Genomic DNA, 20,956 nt, shown 5'->3' with positions numbered 1-20,956 from the left:
ATGTATTTAGTATGTGATGCAGCAGTTATTAATAGATCTTTCCAAAGTCCTTCGTGATTAATTTTAAAGTAATGGAAGGATTCTAGTGGGTAGACAGTTAATATTTCCTGAGGTGGTTGGCAACACAATTAGACAGTTTTGTATGTGGTGTGTTTGTGAAAGATAATGTATAAGATGCTATACTATTCCACATCATCTATTTAATAGGATCTGTCTTAGCAAGAATGCCATTAATCTCCATCTTTCTTTGTGTAGTTGTATTGTACCTGTCAGGAACTAAATTTTCTAGAAATCTTGCTTGAAGTCACAGTATAAAAATAATAATTATATAGTAACCTTTCTCCTATGGGCAGAACTAGTTGGAAAAATTCGTGATAAAGTGCCATACTTTATCACTTTGGAAGATGAGTGGGGAAATAAAAGAAAACTCAGAAGTGAGTGAGTAGGGGCTTTAAAGTCGAGCAGGAGCATTATGATTATTAAAGCAGATGATGAGGAGGAGAGGCAAGCACAAACCATTCAAACAACACGGTGAAGAAAATACTGAGTAAATTTTAACATCACATGAAAATCCAGGCTATTTCTGATAGTATTATGGATGGACTAGATATTCTATAAAACCCATATAATGTAAAACACGGTGGATAAAATGATAAAAATGCATGTCATTTTAATTGCATGGCTGAGCTGGCAAGTAAATAAGAAGAATCCTCAGAGGCCAAAAATGGAGAGGAAACAAGTATCCAGAGAGGTAAACTAGCATAGAAGCTGGCAGCCTCCCTTGGGGTGAGCTGCTGATTTCTGGTGACCTAGAGCCTTAAATACGAAGGCTGCCTTCCAGAGGCAAGAAGTAAGCCCAGGAGTTTTATAAAGTGTGAAGTGAGATCAAAGCTGCTACAAATTTTGAGTGAATCTTGAAAGGCTGACCTAAGGGGCAAATTTGCACAGAAGTTAGTGGGGAAATTTGCCTTTCTTAACCTTGACACTGGGGAGTGAAAGGTCTCTCTTGATAATCTGCAACCAGAAGCAGGCACTCATAGGGCTTAGGGTCGAGTTCATACTACTCCTGAGGTCCAGGAAAAATAAACAAGCAAAATATCCAAACTAGAATTGGGCTTAAAGCAGCCCTGGATGGGCAGTGTTGTCCGGCCTGGCAGAAATGCAAGCAAATGGTCTCTGGAGAAATACACCCTGGACACAGGCCTCAGAGAATTCCCAGAGTTAAAGTTCCAGTAAGCTGGGGCTCATAATTTCCAAGTTATAAAGCTCCTCAGTAAGCCAGTCTTTACCAGCAAAAAGTACACATGGGACAATTGAATCTGCAGAGTTTAGATGTCATTATTAAATATTGAACATAAGATGCCTGTATTTATGGTTCTTAAATAGAATCACAAGTGTGAATGAGGAACAAAAATGCTCAAAGATAGTCAAAGAGATTTGTGGGAAGGAGAAGAAGTGCTCCAGGATGGATTATACAAGCCTCATGAGCATTCTTGAGGAGCCTCAGGAACATGGCATAGGCAAGGGTTTACTTTGTTTCTGAGGATCCTGGCTGAGTCTAGTTGGCCATTTAAGGCACTGTCATGGCTTTTTTCAGAGTGCCTGTCCTCTGGAAGGATCTGGGCCATCTCATTCCTTGAGATATAGGAAAGGTGATGGGGCATGATTCTAGGGGTTCAGTTGCTCAGGGAAGTCAGAAATTCCAAACACTTTTTTGGAGAGGTCAGCGTCTTCACCATTGCCATCATCACTGTCATCTCTCTGGACATTTATTAAGTACATCTTGTGCTTCATACATTGTGACGAGCACACAACTGGATTATTCAATGTTATGAAATAAGATTATGCTTTATTTAATCTTATTGTATAAGTGTTGTTATTAACCCTCTTTTACAAATGAGGTAATAAAGTCTTAGGAAAATGGCTCCTCAAGCTAATGAAGTTAAAGTCGGATGTGAACTCAGTCAGCCTGGCTTCTGAACTAACATTCCTAAACTTCAGCACTTCTGGAAAGTGCTCAGTGCCCTCTTGGAGAGGCAGTGCACTCAGTGTGGTATCCTGAAGGGCCAGGGGCGGTTGGGTGCATTGTCCCTTGCCTGTAACTGGAATTGAAAGTGCTGTGGACCCACATAAAGTGGTGTCTAGGAGCCTCTCCAGGATGTGGATGGACCACCCCTCCTATTTTTGTGATGTCCATTAATGGCAGGAATCAGCCTCCCAGGGGGGAACAGGGCACAGCCAGAGGTCCCTGCTTGGTCCCGGAGTCCAGCTTGATCCAACCCAAGCAGGGGCATGACAGAACCAAGTTCAGGAGCAAAAGGAAGATGTGCCCAGAGCAAGGAGCAGGGCCATGGGAGTAATTCTTGAGTAAGATGCAGACTGGAGCTTCTTGCTACCAGTACTCACTGTGGCTGGTTATGCCAGAAACATTTAGTGGTCAGAGAATAGCAAAGAAAGGTTATATTCCAGTAAATCCTGATTTTGATCCAGAAAATCTGACACATGAGTATTTCTTTAAATTGAATTGGAGAAGGCTTTTAATTCAGATTCTCTTTTTGTGAGAAGATAAAAGAAGAGCCCTTGTTATATAACAGGACAGAATGTTTGAAATCAAGACATTTGAAATCAGATTCCTTTTTCTGATAGAATCATGCACAACATTTTCTATGGAGAATAAGGCATTTACTTTCTCAGATTCTTATCTTCACTTGAGAGATGAATGGTTATAATAATGTTGACCATTTATTACCCTTCTGATATCTTTTCGATTTTCTGTGGAATATGAACTCAGTTTTCTCATTGTTTACAGAGGACAGTTTTTGAAGACACTTTTCCCATTCAAAAGATATATTTAAAATTCCAAAAAGTTGTGGCCTCTTTGTCAGGGGTTTGGCTCAAATTCCTTATTCTCACTATTCAGCTGTAAGATAAAGGAGGTGTGTTTCTATGTACTGATTCAGAGATGTCCCCTATATACAGTGAAAAGAGCAAGTTGTAGAAAATGTAGACTATGATCTTGTTTATATGAGAAGGTTAAATACCAACATGTGGAAATATAATATGCATAGTGATTTCTGGAAGAATAGACTGCTAACAGTGATTACTTCTGAGAGCGGTGTTAGGGACCTAGGGTGGAAATGGGGAGGACACTTCCACTTTTAAATTCATACCATTTTGTATTATTTGAAATTTTAATTTTGGGTCATATATTATTTTCTAATAAAAAATGAGAAAAGTTAAAAAACTTCAGATTCCAAGCCACATGTCTCATAGATGTAAACATATATTTGTTGTGAGGCAGTTTTGTTTTTGTTTCCTTTGCAGAGCAAAGGAAAGTATCAATGAAACTAAAAGGCAACCTAATGAATGGAAGAAGATATTTGCAAATGATAATCTGATAAGGAGTTATTATCCAAAATATATAAAGAACTCATACAATTAACACTACACAAATAGTTCTATTAAACAAATGGGCAGAGAACCTGAATAGACAGTTTTTCAAAGAACACATACAGATGGCCAATAGACATATGAAAAGATGCTAAACATCACTCATTAGGGAAATGAAAATCAAAACTCCAATGAGACATCACTTCATACCTGTCAGAATGGCTAAAATAATAAACAAAATAAACAAGTGTTGGTGAGAACGTGGAGAAAAAGGAACTCTCTTGGACTGTTGGGAACACAAACTGGTACAGCCACTCTGGAAAACAATATGGAGGTTCCTCAAGAAATTAAAAATGAGATTAACATATGCTCTGGTAATTCCACTCCTGGGTATTCACCCATATAATACCAAAACACTAACTTGGAAATATAGATGCGCCCATATTTTATTGCAGCGTTATTTACAATAGCCAAGATATGGAAGAAACCCAAGTGTCTATTGATAGATGAAGAAGATGTAGTGTATAATGCTAAGCAAAATAAGTCAGAGAGAGACAAATACCATATGATTTCACTCATATGTGGAATTTAAGAAACAAAAAAAATAAACAAAGAAAAAAAGATAAAAAAACCAAACTAGTGGATGCCAGAAAGAAGGTGGATGGGGAGGATGGGTGAAATTGGTGAAGAGGATTAAGAGTACTTATCATAGGGTACCTACCTGGGTGGCTTAGTTGGTTGAGTATCTTCGGCTCTTGGTTTTGGCTCATGTCATGATCTTGGGGTCTGGAGATCAAGCCCCATGTGAGACTCCATGCTCTGGACAGAGTCTGCTTGTCCCTCTTCCTCTGCTCTTCCCCAGCTGATGCACACAGATCACTTCCCATAATTCCATTGGATTTTCTGTCTTACAGATTCACACATGTGGAAAATTTGATTTTGTCCTTCTTGATGATGGCTGACCTTCACACTGGATGTGGATCTGTCTGTTCCACTTCCCTGTGGCATTGTGCCTCTTGCTGCTCTTGGCTCTTCCTGAGTTGTTACATGTTTATTCATTTAGTCATTTATCACATATTTTGGAATCCTTTACCATGTACCACATACTGAACTCCACACTTGAATTTTCAAAAGACAAGTAACAGACCTTTAAAGTGTGTCATTTTGTGAGTAAAATAAGCAAACAACATGACAAGTGTAGACAGGACAGAGTTCTAATGGACTGGGTGCAGGCCTGGATGGTGAGGAATAACTGAAGGAATAGAGGTTAACCAAGGAAAGGGGTGGGGGCGGGGCAGCCTCTGGGGAACAGCCCCTCCTAGAAGCTAAAGTGTAGAGGTGAGAGAGAACATGGAAGGTGTGGCAGCTTATTTGTGTTGCTCAGCATTATTTCCATCTGTCCTTCTGCACTTGTGGTGGACTTACTTCCCTGCCAGTGTGGTTAGGCACTGCTATGTAATATGCTTTAGCCAATAGGGTGTGAGTGAAGATGGGAAATATTCTTTGGTGGGGGGGGTTCATCTGTGGGTGTGGGGTCTCCAGAGCACTCTTTCCTTGAAATGGGATTCTGGAAGCATGGCTTGACAGAGACAGGGTGCTTAGCTAGTCATCACTAAGGAAGAGAGCTGGCCTGAGGAATTGCCTGCACTCACAGAAGATGTGACACCAGTCGAGAATGAACATTGAATAGGATTTCAGAGTTGTTTCTCATCAGACCAGAAGCCAGCTTCTTTGAGCTGGCACAGTATGTGGGAAACAAAGAGCAGGTATAGGAAGAGAGTAGCCTGCAATGAAGTTGGAGCCAAAGGCAGGGGTCAGAGCATAGAGACCCTCATTCATCTCTTGCTATCTTCTTCCTGGGACAAAACACTTACCACCTCCCCCAGTCACGTTGGATTTTATTTTATTTTTTTTCTTTTTCTTTTTTAAAAGATTTTATTTATTTATTCAAGAGAGCGAAAGAGAGGCAAAGACACAGACAGAGAGAGAAGTAGGCTTCTGTGTGGGGAGCCCAAGGACTCCAGGATCACACCCTGAGCCAAAGGCAGACACTCAACCACTGAGCTACCCAGGAGTCCCAGGATTTTATTTCTCAGCAGATTTAGAAATGTGGAGAGTTTCATTTTGTCATTCTTGATGGTATTGGTCCCTCTTCTGGTCGTCCTAATTTCTCTGTTTCAGCGCTCTCTGCTCCAAAGGGGGGGGGGGGGGGGATGGAGGAGAGCTTACTTTTGCTGGAATTCTTTTTAAACATCTTCAAGAGGCACATACATTTCCTTGGGGACTGCTCTCAGGGACAGCTCTCAGGGGCTATGCAGGCCAGCACCACCCTCAGGTGGCAGGTTTAGTATCCTTCCTCCCACTGGCCCATCACCAGCACCATGACCAGGATCAGGGCAGCGACTCTCGCTTTGGGGTGATTGACTCCTGCAGTCAGCACACTGTGGAAAGTTAGGGTTGCCTGATCCTCCGTCTGATAGCCAGGACACTAGTTGGAGTTGAAGCTGAAAAATCAAGTTTAGAATTGAGAGAGGCAGGTAGAAGAGGACCACATGGACAATGGATGATGGCTGTCCAGGTATGGAGCCATGTTTGGACGGAAGAAAAGGAACGCCCCGTGTGAGAGGCAGTGGGTGCTGGCAAGTGGAAATGGCCTGAATTATTTACAGAGATACAGGGCAAGGATTCAGTGTATGTTTCCGTGGGAACCCAGTTCATTGAAAGGAGTCCTGTTTGAGCAGCCCAAATGGTGAGACTTTTCTTTCGGTTTATTCAGATTCTTTGAGTTTATGATGACTCAGCATGTCCAGTGGTCTACCTTGCTAGTTGAAATGGCTGGCAGAGAGAGACAGGTCATCGTCCTTATCCTTGGGATCTACGGTTTACCTAATTAGAATCCACTTTAGGGGAAATGGAAGAGGAAAGAGCAGGAGGAAAATTTCTATTTGGAAGTGTCTATGGAGTCCAACACTGCCTGAAGATGAAGAGACAAAGAGGCACATGTTGTTTGGGATGGAGGGTGAGGAAGTGGCATGGTTATTGTTGACGTGGTTATTTGTTCTCTTGTACTGATCCTATCTGTTCACTTTCCATCTCACTGCCATGAGATTAGGGCATTTGGGAGCCAATTCCCTTTTCCCCACAATTATGCCACGGTCCCTGTATGTGCAATTGCTGGTTACCTTTTCCAAATCCATTCTTTTATCTTTCTTTATTAACAAGGCTCTGGTTCTGTTTAGAATGGCAATGCATCCAGGTGAAATACTAACTCCCCAACCTCTCTTGGTGCTGTGGTAGTCAGATTACACAATCCTGGCCAATGAGACTGAGATGAAAATTCTTGGGAGTGACTCCTGGAGAAGTCCTCAAAAAGGGACAGATTTGGTTAGCCTTATCTTTTTTTGTCTTTTGGCCTGTCTCCTGTCTTCTAACCTAGAAGACGGTTGGCATGCTGGTTTTTGGTAGGTGCCATCTTAAGGCCACAAGATTAAGTTTGTTACAACTGGGAATTTAGAAGGATAGGTCCATGCTAGCATTGTAGAAGCACCATTGCTGTTAGGACTCCTCCAGGGGAAAACAAACCTCACTTTAGAGAGGTTATTATATTTAGCCAAAAGCATTCCTAGCTAGTATACCCTCACTTACTCTGTAAAATAATAATTCTCATTTGCCATGCTATAGGGAATTCTGGCCAGACCGCAACTAAACTAAGATCTTAAATAATTGGATTTTCTTTCCTTTGTACTTTTGTACATGGATAGCTGTTATTCAGAATAATAACACTGAGTCTGCATAACTTCTGGAATCATCAAAGGAAAATCTATTATAGTCAGTAGACTAAACTTAATTAATGGAAATCTGCCTAATATATTTTAGAAAGATTTTTCACAATAAGGAGCCAACATTAACTTTAGAATTCAATTAAAAACCATCTTATTCCCTAAGTACTCTAGCTAATCAGCATTTTTATACCTAATAATTTAATTTTACTCTGCCTAAATGTCGATTTTAAAATGTTAAAAAAGTTTTATACTTTCAACCTATGCGAGGTATGAGGTATGAAGTTTTATGAAATTACTTACATGATTAAATCAAATTTAGATCATAAACTTAAGAGAAAGAGAAAATAAATTAGCTTCACATCGTTTCTAAGGTTGGTGGAATTTATCTAGTTAATTAAAGCATATAAAGATGCCCAGCACTTTGCTTTTTCAAATAAATATTCTGAACAGAAGCTAGCCAGAGTGTGTATTTGAATTAAAGTATTTGAAAATAAAAAGTCTAAAGAGACAATAGAATGAGACAATGTCTATCCAACATATTGGAGTGATATTGGATATTAAAGTTGCTCAGACCTTTTATAATTAAAATGTTTATGAAATTAAGTTTTCAAATATTAAAGGCATGAAATAGCATAAGGGATGCATTAAAAAGAACAAAGAACAGGTGGAAACTGTTGTCCCAGACTTCCATGTCCAATATGGTAGCAGAAGCCATATGTGGCTTCTGAGGGCTTGATGTGCAGTTAGTAAGAATGGTGATGTGCCGTATGTGTGATAGACATTAGGTTTCAAAGACTTTATATAAGGAAAAGACTATAAAATCACTCGTTAAAATTTGTATGTTATGTGTAGAAATGATAATATTTAGGACATATGGGTTAAATACAGTATATTAAGTTTAAGTTCACCTGTTTCTTTTTAAAAAAATTTTTTACTAGAAACTTTACGTGTGTGGCTTACATTATGTTTATCATGGACAGTGCTGGTCTAAAACAAGTAACTGAAACAGACTCCCATAAATATAGGGAGAAACCTAGTGTATAAAAAAGGATTGTTCTTGTAAATGGGGAAAAAATGAACTTAAAAAGCTGTCAGAGAATCTTGAGAAATCTGCTTCCTAGAATCTTGTCTCTACATAGTCTCTTCTCCACAGAGCAGTCCCAGTGAGCATTAAAAATGTAACTCAGGCTCTGTCTCCCTTGCTCAGCTCTCCAGGGACTTCCCTCCTCACTTAGACTAAAACCTGGTATCCCATAATGGCTGGCCAGGCCCCATAAAGTTTGGTTGCTGACCACTTTGCAAATTGATCCCTTACATTTCTTCTTCTTTTTTTTTCTTTTAAGATTTTATTTATTTATTCATGAGACACACACACACACACACACACACACACACACACACACACACACACAGGCAGAGACACAGGCAGAGGGAGAAGCAGGCTTTTCACAGGGAACCTGATGTGAGACTCGATCCTAGGACCCCAGGATCATGACCTGAGCTGAAGGTAGACGCTCAACCACTGAGCCACCCAGGTGTCCCTACATTTCTCCTGGCCAGTATCCTGTGCTACTCTGGCCCTTTTGCTGGTTTGTGAGCATGGCCGTGTGCTGCTCTTAGGGCCTTTGCACATCTGATGTGCTTTCTCTGTATGCTCAGGTGGCTCACTCCCTCACCTCTGCTCAGATGGACCTCCTCTTAACTTGCTATGTTGTTTCACCCCTCTGTATACTCCTCATCCTTTAAAATTCATCCACATAGTACCTAACACTGCCTGAAAAGAACCTATAAATTATTTGTCTCCTTGACTTTATCACCAAATTTCCATTGCCTTTAACAATAGTGGAACATAGTAAGTCCTCAGTAAATATTTGTTAGACAAATGAATAAAGTAGTTTTAAAGGAAGCTACCAAAAATGAAGAAAAAAAACACAGTTTGGAAGGAAAAACACCAAAATGTAAATACAGTCTATTTCCAAGTGATGGATAATTTTCATTTTTTTCCTGCTGCCTACCCACACACATTGTTAAAAGAACCATATTTTGTCTAGGCACTCCCTCTTCTATGGTCTTGTTTCACTAAACCACTCATGGAGATCTCATATTTCTTTTTTTTTTTATTTTTTATTTTTATTTTATTTTATTTTTTTGTGTGTGATGACTTTATTTTTTTTTATTGGTGTTCAATTTACTAACATACAGAATAACCCCCAGTGCCCGTCACCCATTCACTCCCACCCCCCGCCCTCCTCCCCTTCTACCACCCCTAGTTCGTTTCCCAGAGTTAGCAGTCTTTACGTTCTGTCTCCCTTTCTGATATTTCCCACACATTTCTTCTCCCTTCCCTTATATTCCCTTTCACTATTATTTATATTCCCCAAATGAATGAGAACATATAATGTTTGTCCTTCTCCGACTGACTTACTTCACTCAGCATAATACCCTCCAGTTCCATCCACGTTGAAGCAAATGGTGGGTATTTGTCATTTCTAATAGCTGAGTAATATTCCATTGTATACATAAACCACATCTTCTTTATCCATTCATCTGTCGTTGGACACCGAGGCTCCTTCCACAGTTTGGCTATCGTGGCCATTGCTGCTATAAACATCGGGGTGCAGGTGTCCCGGCGTTTCATTGCATTTGTATCTTTGGGGTAAATCCCCAACAGTGCAATTGCTGGGTCGTAGGGCAGGTCTATTTTTAACTGTTTGAGGAACCTCCACACAGTTTTCCAGAGTGGCTGCACCAGTTCACATTCCCACCAACAGTGTATGAGGGTTCCCTTTTCTCCGCATCCTCTCCAGCATTTGTTGTTTCCTGCCTTGTTAATTTTCCCCATTCTCACTGGTGTGAGGTGGTATCTCATTGTGGTTTTGATTTGTATTTCCCTGATGGCAAGTGATGCAGAGCATTTTCTCATATGCATGTTGGCCATGTCTATGTCTTCCTCTGTGAGATTTCTGTTCATGTCTTTTGCCCATTTCATGATTGGATTGTTTGTTTCTTTGGTGTTGAGTTTAAGAAGTTCTTTATAGATCTTGGAAACTAGCCCTTTATCTGATATGTCATTTGCAAATATCTTCTCCCATTCTATAGGTTGTCTTTGAGTTTTGTTGACTGTATCCTTTGCTGTGCAAAAGCTTCTTATCTTGATGAAGTCCCAATAGTTCATTTTTGCTTTTGTTTCTTTTGCCTTCGTGGATGTATCTTGCAAGAAGTTACTATGGCCGAGTTTAAAAAGGGTTTTGCCTGTGTTCTTCTCTAGGATTTTGATGGAATCTTGTCTCACATTTAGATCTTTCATCCATTTTGAGTTTATCTTTGTGTATGGTGAAAGAGAGTGGTCTAGTTTCATTCTTCTGCATGTGGATGTCCAATTTTCCCAGCACCATTTATTGAAGAGACTGTCTTTCTTCCAATGGATAGTCTTTCCTCCTTTATCGAATATTAGCTGACCATAAAGTTCAGGGTCCACTTCTGGATTCTCTATTCTGTTCCATTGATCTATGTGTCTGTTTTTGTGCCAGTACCACACTGTCTTGATGACCACAGCTTTGTAGTACAACCTGAAATCTGGCACTGTATTGCCCCCAGATATGGTTTTCTTTTTTAAAATTCCCCTGGCTATTCGGGGTCTTTTCTGATTCCACACAAATCTTAAAATAATTTGTTCTAAGTCTCTGAAGAAAGTCCATGGTATTTTGATAGGGATTGCATTAAACGTGTATATTGCCCTGGGTAACATTGACATTTTCACAATATTAATTCTGCCAATCCATGAGCATGGAATATTTTTCCATCTCTTTGTGTCTTCCTCAATTTCTTTCAGAAGTGTTCTATAGTTTTGAGGGTATAGATCCTTTACATCTTTGGTTAGGTTTATTCCTAGGTATCTTATGCTTTTGGGTGCAATTGTAAATGGGATTGACTCCTTAATTTCTCTTTCTTCAGTCTCATTGTTAGTGTATAGAAATGCCACTGACGTCTGGGCATTGATTTTGTATCCTGCCACGCTACAGAATTGCTGTATGAGTTCTAGCAATCTTGGGGTGGAGACTTTTGGGTTTTCTATGTAGAGTATCAGGTCATCGGCGAAGAGGGAGAGTTTGACTTCTTCTTTGCCAATTTGAATGCCTTTAATGTCTTTTTGTTGTCTGATTGCTGAGGCTAGGACTTCCAGTACTATGTTGAACAGCAGTGGTGAGAGTGGACATCCCTGTCTTGTTCCTGATCTTAGGGGAAAGGCTCCCAGTGCTTCCCCATTGAGAATGATATTTGCTGTGGGCTTTTCATAGATGGCTTTTAAGATGTCGAGGAATGTTCCCTCTATCCCTACACTCTGAAGAGTTTTGATCAGGAATGGATGCTGTATTTTGTCAAATGCTTTCTCTGCATCCAGTGAGAGGATCATATGGTTCTTGGTTTTTCTCTTGCTGATATGATGAATCACATTGATTGTTTTACGGGTGTTGAACCAGCCTTGTGTCCCAGGGATAAATCCTACTTGGTCATGGTGAATAATTTTCTTAATGTACTGTTGGATCCTATTGGCCAGTATCATGTTGAGAATTTTTGCATCCATGTTCATCAGGGATATTGGTCTGTAATTCTCCTTTTTGGTGGGGTCTTTGTCTGGTTTTGGAATTAAGGTGATGCTGGCCTCATAGAACGAATTTGGAAGTACTCCATCTCTTTCTATCTTTCCAAACAGCTTTAGGAGAATAGGTATGGTTTCTTCTTTAAACGTTTGATAAAATTCCCCTGGGAAGCCATCTGGCCCTGGACTCTTGTGTCTTGGGAGGTTTTTGATGACTGCTTCAATTTCCTCCCTGGTTATTGGCCTGTTCAGGTTTTCTATTTCGTCCAGTTCCAGTTTTGGTAGTTTGTGGCTTTCCAGGAATGCGTCCATTTCTTCTAGATTGCCTAATTTATTGGCGTATAGCTGTTCATAATATGTTTTTAAAATCGTTTGTATTTCCTTGGTGTTGGTAGTGATCTCTCCTTTCTCATTCATGATTTTATTAATTTGAGTCTTCTCTCTCTTCTTTTTAATAAGGCTGGCTAATGGTTTATCTATCTTATTAATTCTTTCAAAGAACCAACTCCTGGTTCTGTTGATCTGTTCCACAGTTCTTCTGGTCTCGATTTCGTTGAGTTCTGCTCGAATCTTTATTAACTCCCTTCTTCTCTTGGGTGTAGGATCTATTTGCTGTTTTTTCTCTAGCTCCTTTATGTGTAAGGTTAGCTTTTGTATTTGAGTTCTCTCCAGTTTTTGAATGGATGCTTGTATTGCGATGTATTTCCCCCTTAGGACTGCTTTTGCTGCATCCCAAAGATTTTGAATGGTTGTATCTTCATTCTCATTAGTTTCCATGAATCTTTTTAATTCTTCTTTAATTTCCTGGTTGATCCTTTTATCTTTTAGCAGGATGGTCCTTAACCTCCACGTGCTTGAGGTCCTTCCAAACTTCTTGTTGTGATTTAGTTCTAATTTCAAGGCATTATGGTCTGAGAATATGCAGGGGACAATCCCAATCTTTTGGTATCGGTTCAGACCCGATTTGTGACCCAATATGTGGTCTATTCTGGAGAAAGTTCCATGTGCGCTTGAGAAGAATGTGTATTCAGTTGAGTTTGGATGTAAAGTTCTGTAGATATCTGTGAAATCCATCTGGTCCAGTGTATCATTTAAAGCTCTCGTTTCTTTGGAGATGTTGTGCTTAGAAGACCTATCGAGTATAGAAAGAGCTAGATTGAAGTCACCAAGTATAAGTGTATTATTATCTAAGTATTTATTCACTTTGGTTAATAATTGATTTATATATTTGGCAGCTCCCACATTCGGGGCATATATATTGAGGATTGTTAAGTCCTCTTGTTGAATAGATCCTTTAAGTATGATATAGTGTCCCTCTTCATCTCTCACTACAGTCTTTGGGGTAAATTTTAGTTTATCTGATATAAGGATGGCTACCCCTGCTTTTTTTTGAGGACCATTCGAATGGTAAATGGTTCTCCAACCTTTTATTTTCAGGCTGTAGGTGTCCTTCTGTCTAAAATGAGTCTCTTGTAGACAGCAAATAGATGGGTCCTGCTTTTTTATCCAGTCTGAAACCCTGCGCCTTTTGATGGGGTCATTAAGCCCGTTCACATTCAGAGTTACTATTGAGAGATATGAGTTGAGTGTCATCATGATATCTATTCAGTCCTTGTTTTTGTGGACTGTTCCACTGAACTTCTTCTTAAAGGGGAATTTTAAGAGTCCCCCTTAAAATTTCTTGCAGAGCTGGTTTGGAGGTCACATATTCTTTTAGTTGCTGCCTGTCTTGGAAGCTCTTTATCTCTCCTTCCATTTTGAATGAGAGCCTTGCTGGATAAAGTATTCTTGGTTGCATGTTTTTCTCATTTAGGACCCTGAGTATATCCTGCCAGCCCTTTCTGGCCTGCCAGGTCTCTGTGGAGAGGTCTGCTGTTACCCTAATACTCCTCCCCATAAAAGTCAGGGATTTCTTGTCTCTTGCTGCTTTAAGGATCTTCTCTTTATCTTTGGAATTTGCAAGCTTCACTATTAAATGTCGAGGTGTTGAACGGTTTTTATTGATTTTAGGGGGGGGATCTCTCTATTTCCTGGATTGGATGCCTGTTTCCCTTCCCAGATTAGGAAAGTTTTCAGCTAGAATTTGTTCAAATACATATTCTGGCCCTCTGTCCCTTTCGGCGCCCTCGGGAACACCAATTAAACGTAGGTTTTTCTTCCTCAGGCTGTCGTTATTTACCTTAATGTGTCTTCATGGTCTTTTAATTGTTTGTCTCTTTTTTCCTCAGTTTCTCTCTTTGCCATCAACTTGTCTTCTATGTCACTCACTTGTTCATCCACCTCGTTAACCCTCGTCGTTAGGACTTCTAGTTTGGATTGCATCTCATTCAATTGATTTTTAATTTCTGCCTGATTAGCTCTAAATTCTGCAGTCATGAAGTCTCTTGAGTCCTTTATGCTTTTTTCTAGAGCCACCAGTAGGTGTATAATAGTGCTTCTGAATTGGCTTTCTGACATTGAATTGTAATCCAGATTTTGTAACTCTGTGGGAGAGAGGACTGTTTCTGATTCTTTCTTTTGAGGTGAGGTTTTCCTTCTAGTCATTTTGCTCAGTGCAGAGTGGCCAAAAGCAAGTTGTATTGGGAAAAAGAGAAAAAGAGAGGAGAGAAAGAAGGAAAGAAAAGGGAAAGAGAAAAAAAAGGGAAGGAAAAAAAAGGAAAAAAAAAAGAAGAAAAAGAGAAAGAAAAAGAAAGGAGAAAAAAAGGGGGGTGGGGAAGGAAACAAATCAAAAAGCAAAACAAAACAAAACAAACAAACAAACAAACAAAAAAAACCACCGGGGAGTATCTTCTGATTCTGTGTACTTTAAGTCCCTTGGCTTCTCCTGAAGTTGTCAGTCTAGCTGGTGTTCTGGGGGAGGGGCCTGTTGTGCTGATTTTCAGGTGTTAGCAGTTGGGGGAGCTGCTGTGCCCCTGCCTGGTGCAGGGCTCAGTGGGGGTTGTTTACCCCGTGAGGCCGCAGGAGGAACAGCCCCAGTGGCGGGGCAGCTCTGGAAACCTGGATTCAGCTCCGGCAGGAACTCCGTCTGCAGGGCCTGGAGGCTCCGGGCGGGGCCGCTGATCTGCTCAGCTGGGGCAGGAGCGTCCTCGCTGTCCTGGGCCCTCCCGGCCTCTGCCTGTCCCGGGGGAGGCCGGATCCTGGGCTGTGTCCCGGCGCCCTGTGCTCCTGGGCCTGCGCTGGTGGATTCGCGCTCCCGGGCCGCGCAGCCCCCTCCGCGGAGCTGCCGCCGGAGCCCGTCTGAGCTGCTCCTGGAACCGCGCAGCTCCCTCCGCACGGAGCCTCTTCCTCCGCCCGAGCCCCCCGAGCTGCTCCGGGTCCCGCCGTGCGCGCTGCAGCCCTTAGGGAGCTCGGCGCACTCTCCCGGGGCGCAGGTGTCTGTTACTGTCCCCGGGAGCCCCAGGGCATCCCCGCCCTCCTGGGTCCTGCTCCAACTCCCCGCGAGCCCCTTTCCCCCGGGAAGGTCGGTGCAGCTCCTGCTCCTCCGGGACGGGGCTCTCCTGTCCTGGGGACACTCGCCCCGGCCTCAGCCCGGCTCCTCGCGGGGCCCCTCCCCCTTGGAGGCCTTTGTTCCTTTATTTCTTTTTCCCCGTCTTCCTACCTTGATAGAAGCGCGAACTCTTCTCACTGTTGCATTCCAGCTGGTCTCTCTTTAAATCTCAGGCCGAATTGATAGATTTTCAGGATAATTTGAAGGTTTTCTAGGTAATTTGGTGGGGACAGGTGACTTGGGGACCCTACTCTTCCGCCATCTTGCTCCTCCCCCCCGATCTCATATTTCTATCTATGATTGGTTTAGGAATAGGTAGGTGATATATTTCTTGCTGGTGAGCTGTGAGAAGAGGACTTCTGAGAAGGGGGCCATCTGGAAAAGATGTCACTGCTTCAAAAGAGATGCTTATGAAGGCCTGGTCTGTCACAGCCCTGCTGGTCTTGGTTTGTGTGTGATGCCATTCCAAATGGCCGCAGCCATATTAGGTGTATAGAGCTGCTGAGTCCGAATGCTGAGATTAAAAAGTTGGAAGATAGCCCAGTCCCTGATGATGTTGTTGAGCTGACAAATTAACTATCTCAGAGCTGTCCTACTTTGTGACTTCTTGTTTGGGGCGATGATAAATTATTCTTATTGTTTATGTCATTTGGAGCTGGGTTTTCTGAAATGTTTTCCCCAGCCAAGCATATCTAAGTGATGCTGTATTATAACAAAATTCAGGTGAAGCAGCCTCCAAAGTATAAACCTGTCAGACAAAAGTGCAGAAGTCATAATGAGATACTCTTGTACAATAGTGTTTTCCTAAGGAGTAGGCTAGGGACACAGCACAAGAGTGCTTAGTACTTAAGGGGAGAACCACTCCAAAAAAGAAGAAATACCTTGAATTAACAATATTATTATATAAACTTAAATTATAAATATAACTCAAAAATGTGAAAACAAATGACTCCCCTTTTCATGTCATCTCTGCAGATTCAACCTAATTTCGAGTCCTGAGTTCCCTTCTGTAGTCATGTTATAAGATCACTGACAAGTTCTACTGAAAACAAGGAAAATGCCTGGAACAACTATTATTTTAGTCTGGGAAACTATCCCTACCCTATGTTTACTCTGCATGTTTTAGGGGGAGTGGGAAACTCCCATTTGGGGCATTGAGTAGGAAGGGTATTGTTTTCCTGACCCATATGATTGGCTCAGGGATGGATGTGTGAACCAATGAAAGCCAATAAAATGAAAGAAACAAGACTTTTTTCTGGGTTTGCTGGGAAAGAGCACAGTCTTGAATCAGACTGAACCTTGCAAAATAAAACTCTGTGGATGCTGGAAGCAGAACAGACATATACTGAGCTTGAGAATGGAGCCATGTTGTTGAGTATAGAGATGAGCATTGTAGAGAAGCCAGATTCTAGTGACATCATTTAAGCCCCTGGACCAAGACATGCATGAAACACAACCTCTACTTTTTTTTTTTTTATTTTTTAATTCACAGGCCATAACATTTGCCTTCTTGCTTATGCTTGTTTGAGCTTAGGGTTCTATCATCTCAATGAAAAGGACCTGACCGAGAGTAAAAAGATCATAAGATCTTTTGATCTTATGAGATTAAAAAGTTGGAAGATCATACCATTTGAGTAGTTGTCATATGGAAAAGAGTGAGAATTATTCTTGGTTACTTTAAAAGAATATCACCCACAGAGGGGAACCATTAAAAAGGCACATTTGTCCTAGAACTAATGTAGAACTTTTAAACACTTGTGGCTGTCCAACAGTATAGCTGTTTGCTGTAGGCAACTTTGACTTATCTGACAACGTGTGAGTCTAACCAAAAGCTTGGGATATTCTAGATGGGAATTTCTAAATTTGAGTTGGTCAGGGATTCTAAGCTCTTGCCAGCTAGACTTGTAGTGATTCACCAACATAAACTGAAAAAAAGAGGGATTATATGAGAACATATTATATCAATGTGATTTGTAAATGATGAAGTAGAAAATGTGTATTTGTGAGGAGGAGGTTCTGGAGTAAGAAAAACCTTGTTTGAAATCCAGTTTTGAGCTTTATTAGCTGGGTGACATTGGGAGAATAAGTTAACCTCCCTGAGACTTATTTTCCTCATTTGTGAAATGTGGCTGATATCTACCATACAGGGTTGCCAGGACTAAATCCAATGCCGTGTCTACACATTTATCAGAGTTGGGCATTTTGCATGCTCAGTAAATGTTAGTAGTTATACAAATGCTAGAAAAACATGAGGCAGAATTATTTTTGCTCTTAATCTTTTTGCATAATGATTTTGGGGATAAAAGGAAAAAATACATGTTACACAAAGCATGTTGGGTTTCTGGATAGACACATGCATAAAAGAAATATAAATTTTTCTCCTTGCAAGTAGAAAATAAGTTTATCAGCTATGATTTTTTTATTCTAGAAAGATTTTTGCCTTTGTGTAAAGGTATGCCATATAAAAAAGGGCTAAGAGGAAGAAGAAGAGCCTCTGGACTAAAGTTGTGGTGATTTTGTAATGGTTTACTGTGCTAAAGGGGAAAGGAAGCGGAGGAGGAAAATCTCCAAGTCTTATTGATATATTTTGTGTTTTTGAGAAGTGGAAGACAACTAAGTGGTTAGATTATGTTGGTGAATATCGACTACTAGTACTGGATACCATTTAGAGCTAGTAGAATAATATAATTTTAAGGAAAAATACTGAAAAAATATGAGAACAAAGGGTTAGAATTAAATAAAAGTATAAATAACCACCCAAATATCTGATGCCTATTTGCTTTTTTAAAGTAGATATGTAAATAGTGAGATTATTCAGTAGATTAGAGCAAAAATTATGCTGCTATAATGTGGGGTTTTGTTTTTAGAAACTTGTTTTAATACTGTCTAAATTTAGGAAGTTGTCGAATTATTTTATGGTGATTTTGTAATCAGTTTTCAATTGAAATTTCTTCCTAAGTACTGCTTTTTTATACATATAATGATTTATAGTTCTTACCAAAGGGATTCTTAAAGAAGTCTTTGTTTTGTTTTAGTTTACTTTGAAAGATATTGATCTTTTCAAATGCTATTTTCTCTTTCATTTCTTTTCTCTTTTAATATCTCTCTTATTTAGCAGTCTATAAAGGGTCTTTTCAATTTATTCATTTTGTTCAACAAAGTAACTCTTGGTGTTGGTTATTTTGCCCACTGTTTCTGTTGTTACAGTTTAATTTTTCTTTGGTTTTTAGAATCTAATCTTTTAAATTATGTTTCCAGGTTAGAATATATTATATAATTGATTTTCTAATTCTAAAAATTCTTTTGTTCATTTGTTTCCATAATTATTTTAAAGTATATATTTGGTTATAATTACTTATAAGGTCCAAAGTTTATTATATTAAAACTTAAACCAGAAAATACATTTTGATAAGTATATGCTGATTTATATTCTACTCTACTTTAGTGGAAATATATGAACATTTGTGATAGGCCTAGATCAGATAAGCAATTTAGTTCAGAAAGAAAACATTGAAATTATGCAGACATAAGAAGCATTTCAACATTAAATATATTTGCTAGTTGATTGCTTTGGGGGAAGATTAATGGAAATGGGCAAATTAATTATCAGATAACAGTAATAAATAGAATAGAGAATACAGAGTAAATTTAATTCATAACTTCCCATACAATTAACTTAAGAAAGGAAAATGATGTTATCAAAGTATTAAATACAGGGACAAACTTCTTCGTTTTAAAAAAGATTTATTTATTTATTTATGAGAGATACAGAGAGAGGGAGAGGCACAGACATAGGCAGAGGGAGAAGGAGGCTCTGTGCAGGGAGCCCAATATGGGACTCGACCCGGGACTCTGGGATCATGCCCTGAGCCAAAGGCAGACGCTCAACTGCTGAGCCACCCAGGCGTCCCTGTGGGACAAACTTCTTACTCAAAGCTATTGGTACCATATTTTTATACGATTTTTAAAAACTCGAATCTTGGTGGGTTTAGACGTTGTATATGATATTCTTAAAGTAGGAGGAATATAATGTTTACATTCAAATAGTGCAGCAACTTGAGATACTTGTCACTGAGGAAACCTGTTTTCTTGTTTCTTCTGCAAGGATGGCTCAGGACACATATCCTGAGCTATTGTAGGATTTCTGCAAACTAGGCTCTGGGCTCCAGTTCATGGGAGTATTCTTGGCTACTAGAAAGAAACATCCATTCTATGCTCTGTATCAGTGGGATCTTTATTTTTTTTTTTTTTTTTTTTTTTATTGGTGTTCAATTTACTAACATACAGAATAACACCCAGTGCCCGTCACCCATTCACTCCCACCCCCCGCCCTCCTCCCCTTCCACCACCCCTAGTTCGTTTCCCAGAGTTAGCAGTCTTTATGTTCTGTCTCCCTTTCTGATATTTCCCACACATTTCTTCTCCCTTCCCTTATTTTCCCTTTCACTATTATTTATATTCCCCAAATGAATGAGAACATATAATGTTTGTCCTTCTCCGACTGACTTACTTCACTCAGCATAATACCCTCCAGTTCCATCCACGTTGAAGCAAATGGTGGGTATTTGTCATTTCTAATAGCTGAGTAATATTCCATTGTATACATAAACCACATCTTCTTTATCCATTCATCTTTCGTTGGACACCGAGGCTCCTTCCACAGTTTGGCTATCGTGGCCATTGCTGCTAGAAACATCGGGGTGCAGGTGTCCCAGCGTTTCATTGCATTTGTATCTTTGGGGTAAATCCCCAACAGTGCAATTGCTGGGTCGTAGGGCAGGTATATTTTTAACTGTTTGAGGAACCTCCACACAGTTTTCCACAGTGGCTGCACCAGTTCACATTCCCACCAACAGTGTAAGAGGGTTCCCTTTTCTCCACATCCTCTCCAACATTTGTTGTTTCCTGCCTTGTTAATTTTTCCCATTCTCACTGGTGTGAGGTGGTATCTCATTGTGGTTTTGATTTGTATTTCCCTGATGGCAAGTGATGCAGAGCATTTTCTCATGTGCATGTTGGCCATGTCTATGTCTTCTTCTGTGAGATTTCTGTTCATGTCTTTTGCCCATTTCATGATTGGATTGTTTGTTTCTTTGGTGTTGAGTTTAATAAGTTCTTTATAGATCTTGGAAACTAGCCCTTTATCTGATATGTCATTTGCAAATATCTTCTCCCATTCTGTAGGTTGTCTTTGAGTTTTGTTGACTGTATCCTTTGCTGTGCAAAAGCTTCTTATCTTGATGAAGTCCCAATAGTTCATTTTTGCTTTTGTTTCTTTTGCCTTCGTGGATGTATCTTGCAAGAAGTTACTATGGCCGAGTTCAAAAAGGGTGTTGCCTGTGTTCTTCTCTAGGATTTTGATGGAATCTTGTCTCACATTTAGATCTTTCATCCATTTTGAGTTTATCTTTGTGTATGGTGAAAGAGAGTGGTCTAGTTTCATTCTTCTGCATGTGGATGTCCAATTTTCCCAGCACCATTTATTGAAGAGACTGTCTTTCTTCCAATGGATAGTCTTTCCTCCTTTATCGAATATTAGTTGCCCATAAAGTTCAGGGTCCACTTCTGGATTCTCTATTCTGTTCCACTGATCTACAGTGGGATCTTTAGTAGCTGGTGACCAGCCTTGGCCAACAACATCCTTCCTTTTCTTCAAAGGCCAACCGAAGGACAGGTGGCCACTGTTTTTAGAGTTCA

At 40.1% G+C, this 20,956-nt stretch overlaps 1 protein-coding gene across 2 annotated transcripts in view; it reads left to right on the top strand.

Annotated features, from left to right (window-relative positions):
* The window catches only part of LOC119877688 (5-hydroxytryptamine receptor 7), an 87,433-nt gene that overhangs the window by 41,643 nt on the left and 24,834 nt on the right, over positions 1-20,956 (top strand). The window lies entirely within an intron of this gene.

The sequence above is a fragment of the Canis lupus genome, chromosome 28 (assembly GCF_011100685.1).
Source record: "Canis lupus familiaris isolate Mischka breed German Shepherd chromosome 28, alternate assembly UU_Cfam_GSD_1.0, whole genome shotgun sequence".
NCBI classification, from domain to species: domain Eukaryota; kingdom Metazoa; phylum Chordata; class Mammalia; order Carnivora; family Canidae; genus Canis; species Canis lupus.
This window is presented reverse-complemented; position numbering and strand designations above follow the sequence as displayed.